This window comes from Aethalodelphis obliquidens, unplaced genomic scaffold, assembly GCF_003676395.1.
Source record: "Aethalodelphis obliquidens isolate GAN/ISIS:26980383/991018 unplaced genomic scaffold, ASM367639v1 scaffold40, whole genome shotgun sequence".
NCBI lineage: Eukaryota > Metazoa > Chordata > Mammalia > Artiodactyla > Delphinidae > Aethalodelphis > Aethalodelphis obliquidens.
The window spans coordinates 4,951,745-4,959,499 of record NW_020837984.1 but is presented as its reverse complement, the minus strand read 5'-3'; the positions used below and the strand labels follow the sequence as shown (position 1 = coordinate 4,959,499).

General features: G+C 43.0%; 2 pseudogenes; both read right to left on the bottom strand.

Moving 5' to 3' along the window:
* Nucleotides 1-6,115: 6,115 nt before the first annotated feature.
* On the bottom strand, nt 6,116-6,819 carry LOC113633494 (small nuclear ribonucleoprotein-associated protein N pseudogene; annotated as a pseudogene).
* A 65-nt stretch (nt 6,820-6,884) lies between these two features.
* Nucleotides 6,885-7,280, bottom strand: LOC113633493 (SNRPN upstream reading frame protein pseudogene; annotated as a pseudogene).
* Nucleotides 7,281-7,755: the final 475 nt, after the last annotated feature.

Sequence of the window (7,755 nt, the reverse complement as noted above, 5' to 3'; positions counted from 1 at the left end):
AGAGGCAGAATAATGTGCTTGGATGTGCTATTAGTACCATGTTCCTATGAGCAAGTTACTCAACTTTTCTGTGCTTTAGTTTCACTTCTTACAAAATGGGAATAATAATTATGAGGATTTAAATAACATACATAGAGGGGACTTAGACCATTGATTGGCACATGAGAAAGACACAGTAAATGTTTGCTATTTGTAGTAGAAGCAGCAGCGATCACACTGGCTTTGGACGGCGTTTACATACACTCACTGCTGTTGTTTTCCTTGTTCATTTTTATTCAACCTATCTCTAAATTCTAAGCCCTTGTGGAACATTATCAATGCCAATAGGGGCCTCAGGTAATGACAAATTATCCATTTAAGTGTATGTATTCTCCCTACCCCTGAAATCCCCACTACATTTCAATCGTCCCTTAAAGTGGCTAATTCTGAAGGGACTGTGTCCATGACCATTTGTTTATTTGCATATTGGACATTTCTAGTGGAAACACTAGACACTCATAATGACGTTAAGTATCAACAGTATAGGAAGCTCCCTGATAAAGTTCCTTTTTATTATCTACCTCTCCTTTTGGCCTGCTTCCTTTCTAACTGAGCTAGCCCACACACCCAACCCAGGCTACAGAAGATAAGCATGCGTGAAATACAGAATTTCCGAGTTCCACTTTCCTTCCCCTTCTACCAATCAGTGCTTATTAAACTCTGAAGGTAAGTTTACTTATTCTTGACATGAGTTCTTCGCGATAATCATCGTAGGAACAGAAAGTTATTTCTCTTGCTGCATCTATAGCATTTTCTTATGGCACGTCCAAGCCAACCTGATCCAGTCTTGAGGGAATGAAAGGAAGTCTCTGAGGAGAGTCTTCTCAGAGACGGGGGAGTCCGCAGGAGCACCACGTGTCCCAATTTTGAGGTGACTGCTGCAAATTAACATCCTGTCTCCCCTGCGTTCCCGACAGCAGATTGAATATTCTCTTCCTCCAGGTGTCTGTTGATTGCCTGAACTGTGATAGTGCTGCTTGAAATGGCAAGGGGATGGGGTAGATTTGGAGTTATCCAAATCAAAGACACGTTGGAAGAGACTCACAGTCCAATCATAGACTCTGTGAGGCCTCCTGAGGGTTGTCAGGTTTTCAGCAGAATATTAGTTGGTTACTTAACATATTCTATTGTCTTCATTAAAGGCTTTAAATCCAGCTTTGCTTAATTTTACTAAATAAGATACCTAGAAAATAGAATCCCTTTTCCTCTCCATTGGTATAAGGGGAAAGCATTCCCCTCAATCAGTGCTCTTTCCACATGGGAAGAAAATGTGATACATGGATGTCTGTGTCTGGTCTACTACTAAAATGTGCATAACATCATTTAATGCAGATACTCTTCCTTTCAGATATTTCAATTGAGGGACATGAGAAATTGGTTTTTTTTGTTTTCATTTAAATTTTCTCTAAGCTCTAAAATGCAACGTTTTGGATTTGAGAAACTCAAGTAAAAGGCAAAATATATCAGAAGTGTCTTGCTAAGTGTTATGTTGGTTTCTAAATACACTTAGGAAAGAGCTTTATTCCAAACAGGATTAACATTCCTCCGGCTCACCTTCTGCAAACATAACTTGCTTCTGCTGTGGCACACTCAAAGGGGGAAAATATTAGATGTGAAATTTATAAAAGGTGGCACACAGAAAAAAAGCAATGCTTCAAAAAAAGCAATGCCTCTAAAAAGTAATATATTATTATTAGAGAAACAAGGTGATTGAGTGATGTCACTCATAACTTTTCTCCAACAGCTAGAACACCTGCTCCAACATTGTTTTTGTTCAGATTTGCTTTCTTTCTTTGCTAGAACTACTTACTGTAATAACAACTACATGAAGTCATTTACAAAGGTGACTAAACTATCTTCTGTTAGGGTGTCAAACTGCCCCAAACTGGAAGACCAAATAAGAGTCTAGATGTTGGACTGAGAAACAGTCTTACTGTGAAAGACTGATGGCTATGCTCATCCTTACTGTACATGCTCCCAACGTGGGCCTCACTGCCTTTGAGAAATTCTCACCAAGGCCCAAGGACCAGTTTACAGATTGTTTTTCTAAGTTTTCAGTGAAAACAACCCAGACTGGAATGAATCAACATGTTTAAAGGACTGTTAGGCCACTCTTCTCTCTTCCTAGATCTCAGTGATTGTTACAAAGATGAAGGGTCCAGTCATTCCTCCACCTCTGAATTGTCATTTGACCTATGAGTTACTGTCATTTGACCTATGACCTGCCAAGTTACTGGGGCCCTATTTATTTCTATTGTGTGGGAAGAAATCCACCTTATTTATTATTGGGATCAAATATAGGCGAGAGACATAAAGGCGGTTGAAAATTTACAAGTGTCTGGTGATCGATATTAATAACAATTTTGGGAATTATTTGGTAAAAACTTATTATTAATCAGTATCTAAGAATAGGCTTGGGGGTTGTAAACACACTTCTTATACCAGATTCCTGATTTGTCCACTTATCTAATTTATATGCCTTAGAAATATCTAGCCATCTCAGTGCCATACGTCCTTGAAGCACTGACATCTGCTATTCTAGAAAAGGCTATCTCACATGGTTTTCTATTATAACAACCGAACTTACATCTTAATGGGATTCAATAGGGTTTCTAGAGTAGAGGGAATAATAATTCATGTCTGAAATTGGGGAGCTATGTCCCCACTAACATCTCAAATCCAGTAATCTGTCAACTCTTCCAAAGTACGACTTGATTCTTCCATTTCTTCCCTTCCCCATTTTCGCACCCCTGCTCCAAACCCACATCACCTTTCCCAAGAATACTTAAAGGGCCCCCAACTCACAAATGGTCTCTTCTTTTCCATCCTTCCTCACTCCAATCCATTTTCCACAGAGCAGCCAGAATACATTTTTTCAAATGTTAATCAGATTATGTCATTCACTGTTTAAGTTTTGTTTTCAATTAAGCTTAGAATAAAATCCAAACTTCTTAACTTTGCTGATAAAGCCCTATAGACTCTGGTCCTTCTCATTCTCCAACCACATCTTGTTTCATTTTCCCCCTTTCAAATAGTTCAGTCACAGGCATGTTTTTGAGCTCCTTGAACATGCCAACTCTTTGCATAAGCCATTCCCTATACCTGGAATGCTCTCATCCCTGTCTGAGTTCTCAGTTCAGATGTCTCTTCCTCCGAAAGATCTTCCTTGATTGTCTAGTCTAAATTAGATTCTCCTTCCTACTTTCTCATAGAACCCATTGTACTGACCACAGTTTAATTCCGAGTCTGTGTATGCAGTGTTCGATGTCCATCTCCCCTACTAGACTGGCAACTCATGAAAGCAATCCATTTCATTTGTTTAATTTGTTCAGTATGGTCTATCTGGTACTTGTATACAGTCTGGCACATAATAAATTCTTTTGAAGAGAGGGAGGAAAGAAGAGAGAGAGGAGAGAAGAGAGGGAAAAAAAGAAGGGAGGGAGGGATAATGGAAGGAAGGAAGGGAGGGAGGGGGGAGGGAGGAAGGGAAGAGGGAAGGGGGGAAGGAGAAAAAGGTAGTCAAGCTAGCATATTTTCAATTTTACCCATTTTGTCACTGACAAGCCGTGTGACCTCAAGTAAGGCATATAACCACTCTGTGTCATCTTTCCTGTGTATAAAATGATTCAGCCTCATCAGAGATAGGAAGGTAAGAGGGGAGCATTTGATAAGAGTGCAATCTGCCCTCAAAAATGCAGACAGTTCCCTGCATTTGGGAGAAGGAGGAAAGTTGGAGTAGAAGGGAAGAAAACCTAGAAACAAGTTGGTCCTACTCTGGGGTTGGGTCTCTGCGGGTACCAGAAGGGCAGAGGGATGAAATCCTGAGATAACTTTATTTTCCCAGAGCAAAGAAAACCTGTCCAGGGAGATAGCAAATCTATTGAACTTCCTCACCGCCGGTATTGCACAAACACCATGATTCTCCAGTGAAAGAGAGGGGCCCAGAAAAGGCCCTGGGAGACCCTGAATGCCTGCTAGGTAAGAATGAGGTGTGCCTCCGCGGTGAACTGCATGGACTGGTGATTGTGGCAGGATTGACACATGCTCAGTGGACGGATGCCCCACCAAGGGCAGATGCCTGCCCGCTCCAGCCACCTCCGTCGCCTGGGTACTACTGAAGGCCCCAGAAATGAGGGACAAGTTCGGGGATCTGACGGGAGGAAGCTGAAATGACTGAGGTTACATTTCTGCCTCCTGCAGACTGGGGGTTTGAAGTCAAAGGAGAATAATTTACGTAAAATAATTACATATTCTTATGCACCTCAATTTGTGAGTTGAACTCCAAACCTGCCACATGATCATTTTGATTAATTTCCTTTGTCTTCCACCTCATTGACCACGCACTCTTTGTTCCCCTCATCCTTCACTCTTGTCTGATTCTCTGTCTCCATCTATCTTCTCCTGGTCTCTTCTTTTGTTCTGCTCTCTTTCTCCAGCATTCTCCTCCAGACATCTCCTTGGTACCCTGCACTGCCTTCCAGCCCACGGTACCCAGAGCAAGAGAAACTGAACCCTGAAATGGTCACACAGTCTGGTCTCTGCCTCCATCATGGGCCTTCCAAGCTCTGCTGCCTTTCCAGTGTTTTATAACCTCTTGTTCTCACCTGCTCCCCAAGTGGCTTTTCTACAGTCTTTTTTTTTTTTCCTTTTCTATTAGGACTCCTCTGCGATTTTACTAATAACATTTCCACTGAGCAAAACAGCTTATAAAGAAAAAGGAAAGAAGGACCTCTATGCCTGTGAGATAATGGCCAAAATTCTTCACCCGACTTTCAATACCTTCCCAGAATGGAAGATTCTATGCCATCCCTGCCCCCACTAGTCTCTCATAGAAGCCTTTCTCTCCACCTGCTAAAGATCCAGGTCTTTAGCAAATTCATATATCTTTCATCTTTAGCAAATTCATATATCTCTTAATCTTATCTAATTCGCTGCTTTTGCACAGTCCTTTCCCCTACCTAAAGTGGCCTCTTTCCTCCTCTTCACCTGTGCTAATTTTATGTGTTAAGGAACAGCGGAAGACGTTCCTGAACACTTCCTGTACGCTCTAGCCCACATCATCACCCCACCCCCTCACTTCAAAGCTTATATCCTTATATCCTGTATCCTTCTCTTGGACCCTATTCATGTACTGTCATATGAAGTCACCTATCTCTTTACCATATACATTTTCCCTCCTGAGTGAGATTATTAGATCTTCAAAGTTGGGAACTTATCTTTTATATTGATACTATTATTATTAACAATGAAAACAGTGTTACATAGGTAGCAGGTTCCTCCCAGATGCATCAAATGACGTTTATTGAATGAATCCATGGTATCAACTGAATATATGTTTTTTAATTGAATAATGAGATACGGAAGAAACAAAGCGAGCATGTATTGGGTAAGTGAACGCCTGAAATGAAGCCAGCAGAGTGCCCAGATGTTCTCACCCATGGGGACAGTGCCACAGTTCCAGGTCACAGTTGGATGATATTTACAAGGCTTAATACCATCCTTACTGACTTATCTCAAGTTTTCACTCATATCAGAAATAAATGCTTTTGTCATGGAGCCTAATTTAAAATTCTTGGCATATAGAAGCATTTTATTCATAAAATGACTGCTTATAATTATTTGTTTTGTTTTAATATAACTCAAAGTTACCAGAGAACATTAGATTTTTCTGATGGCCCAGTAAAGCCAAAAGCATTTCAGAAACAAATCTGAGCCAGAGGGCATTATTTTACAGATGAGGACACGGGGGTGCAGAGAGGCTAAATAATATGCCCCCCAAACACACAGCTAATTGGTGAAAAGATCTGGTCTAGAATACAGATCCCTTGAGTCCCCACACCATATTCTCTTCTACATACATCCTGCTGCCTCCATTAGTGAAAGAATGAAAGGACATCCTGCAATATAGGCAACCCCCCAATTTTTTTTTGTAGAACAGTACCTCACAGTTTAATTGATCTATGTATTTATTAGCTAATATTAATGCAGCAGAGGGGACAAAAAGCTCACAAACAGTCCACATATTTCACAAGACACATTGCAGGAAAAAAAGTGACTAAGAAGGACCAATAGTATCCTAGGGTCTTGGTGGATGCATTCCTGGGGGAGATGGACCTCTTATTTCTGGGGGAGGGGGTCTCATTCCTGGAGGGGCATGCCTCGAGTAGAAAGAAGCCCAATCGGTGGGCCCATGGATGGTCTCATAGCAGGTGGAAGAGCCATAATTCCTGGAGGTGGGGTTATTCGAGCAGCAGGTGTAGTCCCCCGTCCTGGTGGATACTGAGTTGGGGTTCCAGCAATGTTGCCAGTAGCAGGAACTGCAGCAGCTGTGACAGTGCCTCTTCCTTGTGGGGTCATTACCTGTTGGGATGGGCCCCCAACCCCTCAGACAAGGCCTGCTAATCCAGCAGGAGCCTGGGGCATTGGAACACCAGTTGGAACACCTCTGCCAGCTGCCCTACCAACCCCAGGGCCTCCTGCAGCTCCAGCAAGTGGAACCCAAGCAATGCCAGTATCTCTGGGGGTTGGTCCCTCCACAGTCATGGAAACCAAGTTCTCCCCTTGCAGCAACACCAGACCCAAAACCCGCTTTTCTTCATGCTCTGGCTACTTAGCATTCTTTGGCTTGATCTTCCTGAACTCATCACAATCGCAGAGGATCAAGTTCATATGCTTGTCAAAAGCCTTAAAGGCACCAAGGAAGATCTGGTCATCTTGCAAGACACATCTCATCCTATAGTAAATGTGCTGCAGCATCTTGCTTCTCTTTCCCACAGTCATGATTGCTTTTCCACCAAATCCAATGTCCACAGGAAAGTTTCGGGATCCTTAAGACCTAAGGGAAGGCTACAGATCAAGGTATGACGAAGGTTCTCCTACAAACAATGCAAGCTGGGGCGGAAGCTTCGAATAGTAGATAGAGCCTGGTTTTTTTCTTTGTTTTTCTCTCTTGGAATCTGCTACCTGGGTGTTCCAATACTGCTTTAACCACCTCTTGGTGTCTCAGCTAAGAATGCCTGTTTCAGTTCCGCCTGGAAATCCACCACAGGTACTTGCTGCTGCTGCTGAGATCGCCTTGGGTACAGGTGGCACTCCTGGTTGTTCAGTGAGGCTGTGCTTCTCCGTTTGACTTGGACTTCTCCCTCTGGTACGTGCTGTTCTGTGGTCCATCTCAGGTGTAAACGGTCCCTGGCCCGCTCCATCGCGCCTCTGGCTGCTCTTCAGAACACAATGTTAGGCATCTCCGGTGGCCGCCCCACTCTACGCTGCCTTTGCTCAGGTGGCACCAACTAATAGGCTGGCTCTCCCTGCCAATTTTTAAAATGCTATAAAAGACTACAGCATAACCTATATCATGCTGTGTGTAGGAGAAGCATAATTCCCAGCACCCTAAGCAAATCCCTGTGGCAGCTCCTCTCAACACAGGCAGGATTGAAATGGATGTAAACTTGTGATCCAGGACTAGGTGCACATGGGACAGCCAAGCTGAGTTGAAGCCAGCGCCAAGACTTCAACCCTGAAGGCGCAGGAATGGCCAAGTGGAAATCAACCACCTCCACCCTCACATTTGCTTTGTCTTTGAAGATCCTCAAGTAGCCATCCCTCCTTAGTCAAGTCCCTCATCCGACTTTAAACTTGTCTCAGCTGTGTTAAAGGGAGGCCCAATGGCCTAGCCCTCCAATGTCACATACGTACCTATTATCAGTGGCCTGCTCA